This window comes from Esox lucius, chromosome 2, assembly GCF_011004845.1.
Source record: "Esox lucius isolate fEsoLuc1 chromosome 2, fEsoLuc1.pri, whole genome shotgun sequence".
Classification (NCBI taxonomy): domain Eukaryota; kingdom Metazoa; phylum Chordata; class Actinopteri; order Esociformes; family Esocidae; genus Esox; species Esox lucius.
In genome coordinates this window covers 19,016,467-19,032,500 of record NC_047570.1, presented here as the reverse complement: position 1 = coordinate 19,032,500, position 16,034 = coordinate 19,016,467, and the positions used below count along the sequence as shown (strand labels likewise).

At 42.0% G+C, this 16,034-nt stretch overlaps 1 protein-coding gene across 2 annotated transcripts in view; it reads left to right on the top strand.

Moving 5' to 3' along the window:
* The window catches only part of gse1 (Gse1 coiled-coil protein), a 280,494-nt gene that overhangs the window by 179,358 nt on the left and 85,102 nt on the right, over positions 1 to 16,034 (top strand). The gene's annotated exons all lie outside the window — the stretch shown is intronic.

Sequence of the window (16,034 nt, the reverse complement as noted above, 5' to 3'; positions counted from 1 at the left end):
AGGGCAGCCAAAAGAGAGCACAGAGCATGGACAGACAGGGAGGTGGAGAGACAGCATGGACAGACAGGGAGGTGGAGAGACAGCATGGACAGACAGGGAGGTGGAGAGACAGCATGGACAGACGGGGAGGTGGAGAGACAGCATGGACAGAGAGGGAGGTGGAGAGACAGCATGGACAGACAGGGAGGTGGAGAGACAGCATGGACAGAGAGGGAGGTGGAGAGACAGCATGGACAGACAGGGAGGTGGAGAGACAGCATGGACAGAGAGGGAGGTGGAGAGACAGCATGGACAGACAGGGAGGTGGAGAGACAGCATGGACAGAGAGGGAGGTGGAGAGACAGCATGGACAGACAGGGAGGTGGAGAGACAGCATGGACAGACAGGGAGGTGGAGAGACAGCATGGACAGACAGGGAGGTGGAGAGACAGCATGGACAGAGAGGGAGGTGGAGAGACAGCATGGACAGACAGGGAGGTGGAGAGACAGCATGGACAGAGAGGGAGGTGGAGAGACAGCATGGACAGACAGGGAGGTGGAGAGACAGCATGGTCAGAGAGGGAGGTGGAGAGACAGCATGGACAGAGAGGGAGATGGAGAGACAGCATGGACAGACAGGGAGGTGGAGAGACAGCATGCACAGACAGGGAGGTGGAGAGACAGCATGGACAGACAGGGAGGTGGAGAGACAGCATGGACAGAGATTTTTTTCACTTCTGTTATTCTGTTTTACCTTGGTATTTATTAGGTTTTGGTTACTTGCTTTGACAATGTAAACAATGCCAATATTGCCTATATACCAATAAAGCCTTTTAACTAAATTACAGAAGTTCAAGGTAAGCAGTGCAAGGATGTTTGTTACAAAAAGCCTGAATTCATTAATCTGAGTAATTTTGTTTATGGATTGTACATTTTGTCAAATTCTATTTTGACAGTTTTAAGGCTGATGTCTAACTGAACATTAGACTCAATACATCCACAGTGATGCTCATTAAGATTTGGTCTAAAGTGCATTACAGAGGCTTGAAACCCCGACACCATCTCTAAGAGACAATAATTAGTATATTTGTATTTTGTGAACATTGTAGATCCAGTTAAACATTAGCTGACTAGGTAACGCTAGCATCACTAACACTGGCATTGCTAGCTAATGACTGCATTATTTTCTGCCATGATCATGGCAAAGTTGTTTTATATACCTCCTACAGTGGGGAGAACAAGTATTTGATACACTGCCAATTTTGCAGGTTTTTCTACTTACAAAGCATGTAGAAGTCTGTCATTTTTATCATAGGTACACTTCAACTGTGAGAGACAGAATCACATTGTATGATTTTATTATATCTAATTTGCATTTTATTGCATGACATAAGTATTTGATCACCTACCAACCAGAAAGAATTCCATCTCTCACAGACCTGTTAGTTTTTCTTTAAACAGCCCTCCTGTTCTCCACTCATTTCCTGTATTAACTGCACCTGTTTGAACTTGTTACCTGTATAAAAGACACCTGTTCACACACACAGTCAAACAGACTCCAACCTCTCCACAATGGCCAAGACCAGAGAGCTGTGTAAGGACATCAGGGATAAAATTGTAGAGCTGCACAAGGCTGGGATGGGCTACAGGACAATAGGCAATCAGCTTGGTGAGAAGGCAACAATTGTTGGCACAATTATTAGAAAATGGAAGAATTTCAAGATGACGGTCAATCTCCCTCGGTCTGAGGCTCCATGCAAGATCTCACCTCATGGGGCCTCAATGATCATGAGGAAGGTGAGGGATCAGCCCAGAACTACACGGCAGGACCTGGTCAATGACCTGAAGAGAGCTGGGACCACAGTCTCAAAGAAAACAATTACTAACACACTATGCCTTCATGGATTAAAATCTTGCAGCGCACACAAGGTCCTCCTGCTCAAGCCAGCGCATGTTCAGGCACGTCTGAAGTTTGCCAATGGCCGTCTGGATGATCCAGAGGAGGAATGGGAGAAGGTCATGTGGTCTGAGGAGACAAAAATAGAGCTTTTTGGTCTAACCTCCACTCACCGTGTTTGGAGGAAGAAGAAGGATGAGTACAACCCCAAGAACAACATCCCAACCGTGAAGCATGGAGGTGGAAACATCATTCTTTGGGGATGCTTTTCTGCAAAGGGGACAGGACGACTGCACTGTATTGAGGGGAGGATGGATGGGGCCATGTATCGCGAGATCTTGGCTAACAACCTCCTTCCCTCATTAAGAGCATTGAAGATGGGTCGTGGCTGGGTATTCTAGCATGACAATGACCCGAAACACACAGCCAGGGCTAAGGAGTGGCTCCATAAGAAGCATATCAAGGTCTTAGAGCGACCTAGTCAGTCTCCAGACCTGAACCCAATAGAAAATCTTTGGAGGGAGCTGAAAGTCCGTATTGGAGAACTGTAAGGAGAAGGTCTGTATGGAGGAGTGGGCCAAAATCCCTGCTGCAGTGTCTGCAAACCTGGTCAAGAACTACAGGAAACGTATGATCTCTGTTATTGCAAACAAAGGTTTCTGTACCAAATATTAAGTTCTGCTTTTCTGATGTATCAAATACTTATGTCATGCAATAAAATGCAAATTAATTACTTAAAAATCATACAGTGTGATTTTCTGGATTTTTGTTTTAGATTCCATCACTCACAGTTGACGAGTACCTATGTTAAAAATGACAGACTTCTACATGCTTTGTAAGTGGGAAAACCTGCAAAATCTGCAGTGTATCAAATAACTGTTCTCCCCACTGTATACTGTATCTACTATACTACTAAATATGTCCCTGCTTCAGCAATGGCATTGTATTTCCATGTCCCTATGGTGTAATTTAGACAAAACAGTAATTAGCCCATGATTAAGGCATTAGCTCCCATTCATCTTTTGACCATTAATACGGCTGTGGCATCTGTAGAATGTTACCTACAGCAATGATGCCACAAAGCGGAAGTGGTGTAGTCCCTGAATACTGGCAAGAACGGTTTCTGTATGTACATGCTCCTTTGTAGGTGCATGTATTTACGTGTGTGGATGTCTGAGTGGGTGGATGTTTGTGTGGGGATCTACAGTATATGTGTTATGTTTGTGAGTATGGGCATACGAGTGTGAGTTGGCGGATGTGTATGAGTGTGCTGATGTGGGAGTACTTGGGTGGATGTGTATGACTGGGTGGATGTGTATGACCATGTAGGTGTGTATAGGGGTGTGGCTGTGTACAAGTGGGTGTATTTATACAAGCGGTGGGTGTGTATGAGTGTGTGAACCTACATGTAATATTTATGTGTATACATTTGTGCATCTCATAAAAGCTTAGACAGCTCTTTGACCAGGAAACAAACAAACACTGAGTTCGGTGGTTGTCCATGTGCTTGGTTGTGTATGCAAAGGTAGGGCGGAGGTGTGTGTGTGTGTTAATCCTTCCCCGTAGCAACGGGGTGTCTACGCTGACACTTACTGAAGCTAAATTATTCATCTGCTACCGTCAGCAGAGAACACATTCTTAGGGCAGGGAGGGCAGAAGAGAGAGGAGAGGTGGGGAGGAGGGGGAAGGAAAATGAGATGGAGGGGGAGGTTAGAAAGAGGGAATGGAGCAGAGGGGAGAAAAGAGGGGGACGGCTTTTGAGGAGTGATAGAGGAGGTATGGGTAGAACATTACATTAGTAAGGAGAGGGAGACCTGGGTGACCATACTGTACACATACATGCATATATATATATATATATATATATACATACATACAAACATAGATACATACATACATACATACATACGTACATACATACATACACATACATACATACATACATACAAACATAGATACATACATACATATGTACATACATACATACATTAATTCATACTTAATATATACATACTTGACACATATGAATACATATATATATATGTATACAGCTCCGGAAACAAATGAATAGACCTTTCCAAAAAAGTTGAAAAGGAAAGTTTTGAGTGAGCAATAGAAGCATTAAAATTTGCAGTGGTCTCTTAATTTTAACCCTTCTGTTCCTCACTCAAAACCTTCCTTTTCCACTTTTTTGGAAAGGAAAGAAAAATGTACAGTGGTCTCTTAATTTGTTCTGGAGCTGTATATATGTATATATACATACATACATACATACATACCTACGCGCATACACGCATACATACATGCATTCATAATAATACATACATGCGTACATACATATACGCACACCCACAGACCTTCAGTGGTTTTGACAGGAACAGCTGGGTATGATGCGTAAGGATGATTATATTATGACGATGTCCTAATGACTGTATCATTTTGTCAATAGGAGTTCAATAGAGCAAGTGTATTCCTCTCAGCTGTCATCTAAATGATTGACAGGTGTGAATCTCTGTGACAACCAGGCTGTAAGTCGTTGTCTCTGATGTGGGTCAGAGTATGCTGGAGCAGAAATAGCTGACTTTATTGTGATGGTATATTAGACAGCTGAGTGTACAGTATAATCTAGCTATAATAGTTACTGTGCTGCCACCTTGCACTATCTCTTTGATTTCTCATCTATCGCTGCTTCTCTGCCCCCCATTCTCTCTGTCTCTCCATCTTTCTCTCTCTCTCTCTCTCTGCCTGTGTTGTTCTCTGTTTGAAATGGAGATATGTAAGACGAGGCCACTGAGCTCCCAATGTGTTGTGTGTGTGTGTGTGGGGGGGGGGGGGCAGTCAGGGAAGAGAGACAGCCAGGGAAGAGAGAGAGACAGCCAGGGAAGAGAGAGAGACAGTCAGGGAAGAGAGAGACAGTCAGGGAAGAGAGAGACAGTCAGGGAAGAGAGAGCGACAAACAGGGAAGGGAGAGAGACAGTCAGGGAAGAGAGAGAGACAGCCAGGGAAGAGAGAGAGACAGCCAGGGAAGACGGAGAGGAAGCACTGATCCAATGCCTCTGGCCTACATGCTCTGTTTAAGGGAGCGACAGAGGCAAGCAGTGGCACCGGGGACATGGACTGATAGGTGTAATTTAGTAACCTCTCATCCTTCCTCACCCCAGCCCCTGTCATCCTTCTCCACCCCACCTCTCCCCTCTCATCCTTCCTCACCCCAGCCCCTGTCATCCTTCTCCACCCCACCTCACCCCTCTCATCCTTCCTCACCCCAGCCCCTGTCATCCTCCTCCACCCCATCCCCACATCACCCCTCTCATCCTTCATCAACCTCCACTTGACCCAGTCCTTGCACTAACCACCCCCTCCTCCCCCTCCCCTTGCGCTTTCCCTTAACATCTACTCCTCGTCCTTCATCTCCCCCTTTCCCCCCCCCCCACCCCCCTTTCCCTCACACCCTCTCTTTACCCTCCATGCTTGGCGTGCCACAGAGATTAGAGACCCGGTAGGAGGGGCTCTGCTCTGGGCTGCCAGTCAAAACCAGAGGTCACTGTGTCACTGTCTGTCTGTTAGTCTCTGTGTGTGTGTGTGTGTGAGGGTGCTCTCCTCTCCCCTTTTCGTCATTCACACATTGAATGAGCCCCCGCTCGCCTTCCCATCTTAACTGCCGTTGCCTTGGAGACCGTGTCAGACACATGCTAGTTTTTCAATGATTACTTGACAAGAAAAAGGGGAGTGTTATAAAAAGAAGAGAAGAATAGAGAAAAAAAAAAAAGAAGAAATTGCTGCCTGGCTGAAGCAGGCTAATTATTGTTCCTTGAGTGGCGAGAGAGAGGGGGAACTGAGAGGGAGGGAGAGAAAAGGAAAGAAAGAGGAAGAGAAAAAAGAGGGAGAGAGGGTAAGAGGAGGGGGTCTGAAAATTGGATAGGAGGATGAAAGAGGAACTGGAGAAGGAACTGGAGAGAAAAGGAGCAGGGCTGGGTTGTGACTGAGGTATGGCCTGGTGTCAGTGCCCCGCTGTCAGGGTTGGTCATGCCTTTGAGCACAGAGAGGTGGCCGCTGAAACACACACACACAGTCACAGAGACTGAGTTCCCATAAGCTATACCAGGCTAGGAGCTTTACAAAATGGAGGATGTACAATGACCCTCACTGAGCAGCATTATGGCTGGTGTTGGATTGGCTCGCTGAAGCGTGTGTGGTTGTGTTATGGAGGGTGTTTTGTTAAGGTTATAGCGGATGTGACTGTTATTATGTTGGGGATGTGTGTGTTGTGGTTATAATATGTTTATTATGGGTAAGGAGCGTGTGTTATAGTTAAAATGTGTTATACAGTTGTGCTCAAAGGTTTGCATACCCTTGTAGAATTGGTAATATACACTCACCTAAAGGATTATTAGGAACACCATACTAATACTGTGTTTGACCCCCTTTCGCCTTCAGAACTGCCTTAATTCTACGTGGCATTGATTCAACAAGGTGCTGAAAGCATTCTTTAGAAATGTTGGCCCATATTGATAGGATAGCATCTTGCAGTTGATGGAGATTTGTGGGATGCACATCCAGGGCACGAAGCTCCCGTTCCACCACATCCCAAAGATGCTCTATTGGGTTGAGATCTGGTGACTGTGGGGGCCATTTCAGTACAGTGAACTCATTGTCATGTTCAAGAAACCAATTTGAAATGATTCAAGCTTTGTGACATGGTGCATTATCCTGCTTGAAGTAGCCATCAGAGGATGGGTACATGGTGGTCATAAAGGGATGGACATGGTCAGAAACAATGCTCAGGTAGGCTGTGTCCTTTAAACGATGCCCAATTGGCACTAAGGGGCCTAAAGTGTGCCAAGAAAACATCCCCCACACCATTACACCACCAGTCTGCACAGTGGTAACAAGGCATGATGGATCCATGTTCTCATTCTGTTTACGCCAAATTCTGACTCTACCATCTGAATGTCTCAACAGAAATCGAGACTCATCAGACCAGGCAACATTCTTCTAGTCTTCAACTGTCCAATTTTGGTGAGCTCGTGCAAATAGTAGCCTCTTTTTCCTATTTGTTGTGGAGATGAGTGGTACCCGGTGGGGTCTTCTGCTGTTGTAGCCCATCCGACTCAAGGTTGTGCGTGTTGTGGCTTCACAAATGCTTTGCTGCATACCTCGGTTGTAACGAGTGGTTATTTCATCAAAGTTGCTCTTCTATCAGCTTGAATCAGTCGGCCCATTCTCCTCTGACCTCTAGCATCAACAAGGCATTTTCGCCCACAGGACTGCCGCATACTGGATGTTTTTCCCTTTTCACACCATTCTTTGTAAACCCTAGAAATGGTTGTGCGTGAAAATCCCAGTAACTGAACAGATTGTGAAATACTCTGACTGCCGTCGGGCACCAACAACCATGTCATGCTCAAAATTGCTTAAATCACCTTTCTTTCCCATTCTGACATTCAGTTTGGAGTTCAGGAGATTGTCTTGACCATGACCACACCCCTAAATGCATTGAAGCAACTGTCATGTGATTGGTTGTTTAGATAATTGCATTAATGAGAAATTGAACAGGTGTTCCTAATAATCCTTTAGGTGAGTATAAGTATATATATATATATATATATATATATATATATATATATATATATATATACCATTTGTAAATGAAGTGAGTGAGCAGGCAAAACACATATCTTTTATTTCTTATGGGATTCACATTCAAATGTAGGTCATAACAGAATGGCACAATCATAAAACATAACATGGCAACAAAGAAAAAATGAACTGACCCCTGTTCAAAAGTCTGCATACCCTTAGTTCTCAATACTGTGTATTGACCCCTTTACCATCAAGGACAGTGTGCAGTCTTTTGTAATAGTTGTCTTTGGTTTTCTTGCATGAACCGCACGTTTGAGATCTCCCCTGAGTGACACTGTGATGGCCACTCCAGAACCTTCACCTTTTTCTGCTGTAACCACTGGAGGGTCAAGTTGGCCTTGTGCTTAGCGTCATTGTCATGCTGTTAAGTCCAAGAGTGTCCCATGCGCAGCTTTCGTGTTGAAGAATGCAAATTGTCTGCCAGTATTTTCTGATAACATTCTGCATTCATCATGCCATACATTTTCACAAGATTCCCCATGCCTTTAGAGCTCACCCATGCTTCACAGTGGGGATGGTATTCTGTTCACTATAGTTCACTTTAATTGCCATTTTAACCTGTGTGTGTCACCTTCTGTGTCTGTAACAAGGCCAAACATTTATGTAAACTTTTGATCAGGGTCATTTGGGTGATTTCTGTTATCATTATGATTTGAAAAGGAGCAAGTATGTGATAATAAATGGCTTCATATGATCATATAAATAAAAGGCCGTTTTTTTGCATGATCAGTCATATTTTCTAAATCAATGCCAAAATTTCACAATTTCTGCCAGGGTATGCAAACGTATGAGCACAACTTTAGTGTGTGTTATGATTATGATGGGTATTTGTTTGGTTGACGTGAACATTTGGTGGTTCCAAGCGTCAAACCCAAATAAAAAAAATTGGTTTCTTAAATACTGCTCAATGTCAATATACTGGACATTCATACAATTAATCACTTACTTTTTCAAAAATGTTCAACCAAACATAAAAAGCTCATATGGTGTGACTGTGTCAAGCACGTTTCACAAAGTTTAAACTTGAATTAAACTAAGGAAAATAAATGCAACTCTCCTCAGTAAAGTACAGAATGATAACACAGATGTCTATTTGTGAGTCTGATATGTTCAAAGTCCAGGCATAATATTTTGAGTCAGCTCTGATCAAAAAGGTTTTGTCCCTGAAATGGATATCATATGATGTGACACTATATTGTGATATTTGAACAGGCAATTGTTTGTAGACCCTTGGGGAGGAAAGGTCCTTGTTTAACCCAGAAGTACTGAAAACACCTTAGTATGCCAAGGAAGGTTTACAAAGTTGTCTCTTGTAATTCTTTCAATAAATCATATATTTTTGGCACTCCCACATCAGTACCCTTTCCCATTGTCTTGGTGTGATACTTTTTACATAGAAATGGCACAGATAAAGATTATTACTTTTAAAATGTTTACCATGTTACAGTGGGTATGCTTCTAGGATGCTAGAGCATAACCATAAGGCCCAGTCTTGTACTATGTGCATGAAACCTCATATGGTGTAACACTTTATCATATTGTGTGACAGGTTTTGCTTGTCACTTCATATGATCCGTTCGTCACACCATTTGATATGAACTGTATTTTCCTATACACAGAATAAATATTAATTTTAGCTAACAATTTATTCTCGTATCTTATAACTAATAGCTAAGCTTAATGTAAGTTTTGTTCTTTAAAAAAAATATTATATTAAGTGAATTAAGCTGAAGCCTAGTTTTATGGCCGGGCCGGCATTGAACGCCTTGGTAATCCGAGTGTTATTAATTTTCTTCATTTAGCTGACCTCTCACAATCAAACTAGCCACTTATTTTACATTAGCACCAATTGAAGAAGGCTGTTCCTACACCATTTGTCATACTTACTCATTACTAACCTAACCTTGTTTATGTGACAGATTTACTTAGGTGTAGTTATGACTAACCAATACTTATGGTATTACCAGTATTTACCAGTAGTTCATTTTCAACAGACTTCAACTGTAAACAATTACTTATGATAATTTATGATGGGTATGTGTGTGTTATATTTATAGTGTGTGTGTTTTATGGTTATGATGGGTATGTGTGTGTTATTGATATGATGGGTATGTGTATGTTATGGTTATGGTGTATGTGTGTTATGGTTATGATGGGTATGTGGGTTATGGTGATATTGGGCATGTCTGTGCTATGGTTATGATGGGTATGTGTGTGTTTTATGGTTATGGTGTATGTGTGTTGTGGTTATGATGGGCATGCATGTGTTATGGATATGATGAAATCCAACACTACTGTTGTTTGCTCCTTGGGGTTTAAGGTCGGGTGTCTCTGTAAAGCACTTTGTGACAACTGCTGTTGTAAAAAGGGCTTTATAAATAAATGGGATTGATTGATTGATTGATGTGTGTGTTATGGTTATGATGTGTGTTTGTGAGCATTTTAATTCTCTGTGATGCACAGGCTGTTTAATCAATGTGACTGTCTCAGTTCAGCTGTCTGTTAGTCTGGCTTCATAGTAGCGTTGCTTGTGATAACATTATCCCAACTATTGTAAACACACAAACACATTACTAATGCCTCCCTTTCTCTGTCAGAGTCCCCCTCTCATTCCCACCTAGGGACGAGACAGATGAAGTTGTGTTAAAACCCTCTATGATTTACTCCTCTCCTCTGGGAACAGCAAGCATGTCACAGGGCCTTCTCATCTTTATCTCTCTGCGCTTGTTGTTTTCCCAGTCCGGTGGCTGTGTGACGTTAGCCAGAGGGGACTGCTGGGATGTTAAGGCAGAAAAGAAAGAGATGGATGGAAGGATGATGGGCAGGAAAGAAAGAGAGTCAGCAGAAAAAAAACTACCTAGAATGGAATATACAGGTTAAAAGCATTTCAGCATGTCAGTGAGGAATGAGGGTATCTTGGGTGTTGTGTACTGTAGTCAGACTAGCAGTAGCATATTTCACTAACTAGACCGCAAGGGACCACAATTAAACTAATACCTCAGCTGATGTAATCCGGAATCAGCGCAAGTTTAACCTAAACTGATACTGCTGGTTGGTGTAATCCTGAACCTACATAATGTGTAAGTTTAGCCAGTAGTTAAAATTGGATGCAATATTTTACTCTTATCTTTGTCTACCATACTGGGAAACACACGTCTACAGACAGAAGAGGGCATTACAAGTAGCTAAACTTAACTATCTGTATTAACTGTTTGCTTCCCCTCTATAAATCAATTAGGAGACAATAGAGTGATTTAGATTTTTAAAAACACCCTCCTTTAACAATGTTCTAATCGATGTCTGTAGGCTGATGTGGGTTATCCTAACCTTGGCCTGTCAATGCTTCACATTCCACTAATCACTGATCACTACTGAGGTTGAGCTTGTGGTCCGCAGGCAACCATGGCTGGCGTGTGTGTTTTAAATGCAGCACACACCCAAACGCACACACAGCAGAAAATCTATGAAAAAGGATTATGGGATGTTGACAGGGATAGTGTTCATTATCGCCCACACTCTTTAGATCACTATTTCTTTGACTTTCTATCACTCTTTCTGCTGTGCTCTTTCTGATTAATCCATATTTTTTTTTAGATCTGATCTCTTTCACTCTCTCCCCATCTGTAAGATCACTAACATTATTAAACCATTCATTCCATAGGGCATTATCTTTCTGTCAGACTCAGAATGTCTCTCCCTCTCCCCAGCATGGCATCTGCTCTGCGCCAGTCCGCAGGTGGCATTGCCCTTAACGTGTAAATAAAGAGATGTCTGCTCCCCTCGCCAGCTGCCCTCTCACCCCTGTAATTCCAGGGCCGGTAAGATTGTGTGTTAAATGCTTGCTGCTGCACCTGTGTCACTGTGACGAACTGGCCCCGCGCCGGTAACCGTGGTGACAGGGTTACAAGGCCTGCACACACACACACACACAGAAATGGCTAAATAAACAAATTGTAGTCTACACACACAGACACTCAGTTTCTGTCCTCCACCACTCATCTCTGTCCTGTCTCATGCTTTATCCCCTGTGAACTTGTCAGACTGGGGTTGTGTTTAGTGCTTGTCAGATGGGGTTATGTGTTTGATGGTTGTAAGGTGGGGCTATGTGTTTAGTGCTTGTTAGGTGTGGTTATATTTATTGTGTTAAGAGCTTGTTAGGTGTGGTTAAATTTATTGTGTTTAGTGCTTGTTAGGTGTGGTTATATTTATTGAGTTGGGCTGTGTTTAGTGCTTGTCAGACTGGGGTTATGTGTTTAGTGCTCCGTAGGTGAGGGTTTATTTACTGCTTGTTAGATAGGGCCATGAGTTTTGTGCTTGTTAGATAGAGTTATGTGTTTAGTGCTTGTTAGGTGGGTTATGTGTATAGTGCTTCTCAGGTGGGGTTATGTGTATAGTGCTTATAAGGTGGGGTTTTGCGTTAGGTGGGGTTATGTGTTTAGTACTTGTTAGGTGGGTTATGTGTTTAGTGCTTCTTAGGTGGGTTATGTGTTTAGTGATTATTAAGTGGGGTTATGTGTTTAGTGCTTCTTAGGTGGGGTTATGTGTTTAGTGCTTGTTAGGTGGGTTATGTGTTTAGTGCTTCTTAGGTGGGTTATGTTTTTAGTGCTTTTTAGGTTGGTTATGTGTTTAGTGCTTTTTAGGAAGGGGTTATGTGTTTAGTGCTTGTTAGGTGGGTTATGTGTTTAGTGTTTCTTAGGGGGGTTATGTGTTTAGTGCTTCTTAGGTGGTTTGTGTGTTTAGTGCTTGTTAAGTAGGGTTATGCGTTGGCTGCTTATTGGGTGAGTGCATGTGTTCAGTTTTAAGTCCATTTGACACATTTGATCATTTGAAAGAATGGTTCAGTTCCAGAATGCTAGAGCAAACTTTCATTCCCGGTTCTGTTTCTTTTCTTTATAAAAATGTAGCTGTTTTCAGAATTTGGGTTTTATGTCCTGAACTGATTCCAACCCCTGGTACTAATTGCCTCTCTCTAATTGCTAATCAAATGAACACACAGAGAAGTCCAATTATAAATACTGCTCTGCCGGGGGGGGGGGGGGGGGGGATAGAGTGGGAACTGTATGACTCTAATTATAGAATGCTTAAGGTGATAACAACGTTCCAGTAAGGTGGATATTTCAATGAAAACTCAGGACACAGTTGTGTGTGTTCACATTTCCCTAACCTGGTGGGGGCTTAGGTGTCAGGTATAGTTTAATATATCATGTTTTCAAATAATTGCCCCCAGCCATAATATTCAGGCCTTGTGTGTTCAGTATTATGTCCCTGTATGCTCAATTTCATGTCCTTGTGTGTTCCAAGACACATATAGACCAGTCCACATATTGACCAGTCCACATATTGACCAGTCCAAATAGAGACCAGGACACTTAGAGACCAGACCACATAGAGACCAGTCCACATAGAAACCAGGCCACTTATAGACCCAGCCACTTATAGACCAGGCCACAAAGAGACCAGGCCACTTATTGACCAGGCCAAATAGAATGTTTGTGAATATCACCAGCATGTTTGCATTCATTACACACTCAAACACTCACTTTCTTGCACAGTTAGTGTGTCTGTTTTCATGTGTGTCTGTGAAGAGGCTGACAGGATCCCTATAAAGAGAGATTGAATGGAACAACCTTTGTATCCCTTTATTTTCTGCCCTATCCTGTCTCTTGTACCATTTCTGATGCCTCTCACATTCTACTAGGTCAGTTTAGTTGGATAAGGTTGGTTATGGTTAATTTGGGTTTTGTTTTCAGTTGTTTATGGTAAATATTTGTTGTGGTTTCAGTTGGTCATAGCTAATCTTGGTTATACCTTATGTGGGTTATGGTTACGGTTTATATTGGTCTACACACAACTAGCTAAAAGGATCTGTTATATACACAGAGAATGCTAGAGGCGATCTGGTATATTCACAGAGCTTGCTGAAAGGAATCTGTTCTATTCACAGATCTAGCTAGAGGGGATCTGTTCTATGCACAGAGCTTGCTGGAAGGGATCTGTTCTATACACAGAGCTAGCTAGAGGGGATCTCCACTGATAGTGGAATGTTGCTGTGCTCATGGTGGACCACATATTAGTGTCCCTAGAGCATCTTGGCCATTAAAGCCACAAATTCTCAAGAAATATTAACCATCAAAAACATAGATGGATATGTATTGTATGGAACAGACAGACATGTTTCTTTCTTGTATAGGGAACACAGAAGTTGGGTTGGGCAGTATCGTGCAAATTTAATGTTGGGCAGTATTTTGTGGAATTGGCAGCCCACTATGGAACAAGCTGCTGCTTTATCTGTAGCTGTGTTAGGTTTAGAGGTTAAAGATCTTGTGAGTTTGACCTCAGGCCCAGCCGTGTGAAAGCAGTGGGCGTAGAGTGAAGATAATGAATGGCTAGGGTCAGTACAGCTATACTGAGGGCTGTATTGATGACCACAATCCAAATCAAAGCACAGTTGCTTCTTCAACAACTGGGGTAGACTAACAGTGTAATGCTTTCTTACAGGCCCTTTTCCAACAATGCAGATAGTAGTAAATGAAATATATCCAGATAGAAATGTAATATATACGTGATACAATAAAATGTACTTGGATCTCTTCAGGAAGTGCAACTATTAAGTCGGTGGGGGTTGGGATAACAGCGGATGTAGATATGTTGTTGTGTGATAATGTTTTTGATGAGATGGGATCATGTACAACCCCAGTTCCAAAAATGTTGTGGCGCTGCGTAAAAACGCAAATAAAAACAGAATGCAATGGTGCTAATCATTTATCACTAAATGCAATTGAAAATAGCACAAAGAGAACATGTTGAAACTGAGAAATTTAGTTTTTGGAAAAATACAGGCCCATTTTGAAATTGATGCCAGCAACACGTTTCAAAAAGGTTGGGACAGGGCATGTCTACCACCTCTTTTAACAGTACTCTGTAAGCATTTGGGAACTGAGGAAACAATAGCTGTAATTTTTAAAGTGGAGTGTTGTCCCATTCTTGCTTGATACAGTATTGCAGCTGCTCAACATTTTTCACACACAGTTGAACAACAGATTGAACTCAAGACAGACTTTTATGCCGCCAAGTTCCTAAAAATTATCACACAAATGGAAAAGCATGTGAACAGAAGCACATTCCATGTTACATTCATTTGCAGATGATAGATCATGTAATATTAGTTCTTCAGATAAACAAGGCGTTGACAACTTTTTTTTTAATTAAGGAACTGTGGACTTCATACACACCTTTATTAGGGAGCTGTTGAATTTGCAGGTGATTGTCTACTATAATCATTTGAAGTAAATTATATTTTCCATGGTCCTCTTCATATTTTTATTTTTACTGTTCAGGTGAAGCGCAATTGAGCGACCCAAATGAAAGCTTTTGTAATGCACTCAACCTCTGACACTAAAGCACCTATACATCTATTTCACTAATCCCCATAGGCTCTATTAAAGTGACTATTTTGGTTAATTATGGGTGTTTGGAAATGCTAATAGCCAAGGTTGAGCATCAGCAGTGAGACTAACAACAACTGAAATGTATCAATGGTAAGCCACTGGTGGTGTGCATGTGACAGATGAATCAAACATTCCATATGCATTCTAAACATTTATAATTCCATTCTAAAGCAATTTTAGATGTGTTTCTACCCAATAATTCTAACTGAGACCGGAGATATTGGGATTCATTTATCATTCGTCCATACACACAAATCTGTGTGTGAACCATGCATGCCACCCTTTTTATGTTGATTTATCAATATTCAGGTTCGCTTGAGAATGTTTATAGATGTACCAAAAATCTGTACACACAGTGTCAAATGTGGAATAAGAGAACTGCTTCTCAAATGTAATCAATGTGGAAAATATAAAGATCCGGAAAAAATTAAGAGACCACTGCAAATTTAACACTTCTGTTCCTCACTCAAAACGATCCTTTTCAACTTTTTTGGAAAGGAAAGAAAAATGTGCAGTGGTCTCTGAATTCTTTCCGGAGCTGTATATTTTAACATTGACAGGAAAATAAATTCGTATTTTCAGGTTTCTTAAGGGACTGAAGTATATTGTGTAATTTGACCATGTCAATTTGTTGTGAAATTATAGACATGGGTAAAACCATTGTTGTTAAATGATGATGTGAAATCCAATGGGAGTGTGCTCTTCAAGTGGAAGACTCCATACGTTGCATTCCAGACAGTCATGTGTTTCACATTGTCATGTGTTGTGTAGTGGAGGAAACAGGTGCAGGCTGGACTGGAGTTCAGAAACAGGGTCTTTACTCACAGTAATGTAGTAAGTACAAGCACTGGCGTTGTAGCGCAATCCAAACGCAGTGATAACGAACAGTGTCTAATGACAAACAATTACCAACAAGGACTGGGAGAAAAGGACAGAACTAAATACACAGGCAAACCAGCAAACAGAACACAGGTGATTGGAAACCCACGTGAGTATGATGACACTGATTGACTGAGTACTGGGGGGGAAGACAGGATGGAAACAGTCCCATTCGGCTGGGACCGTTA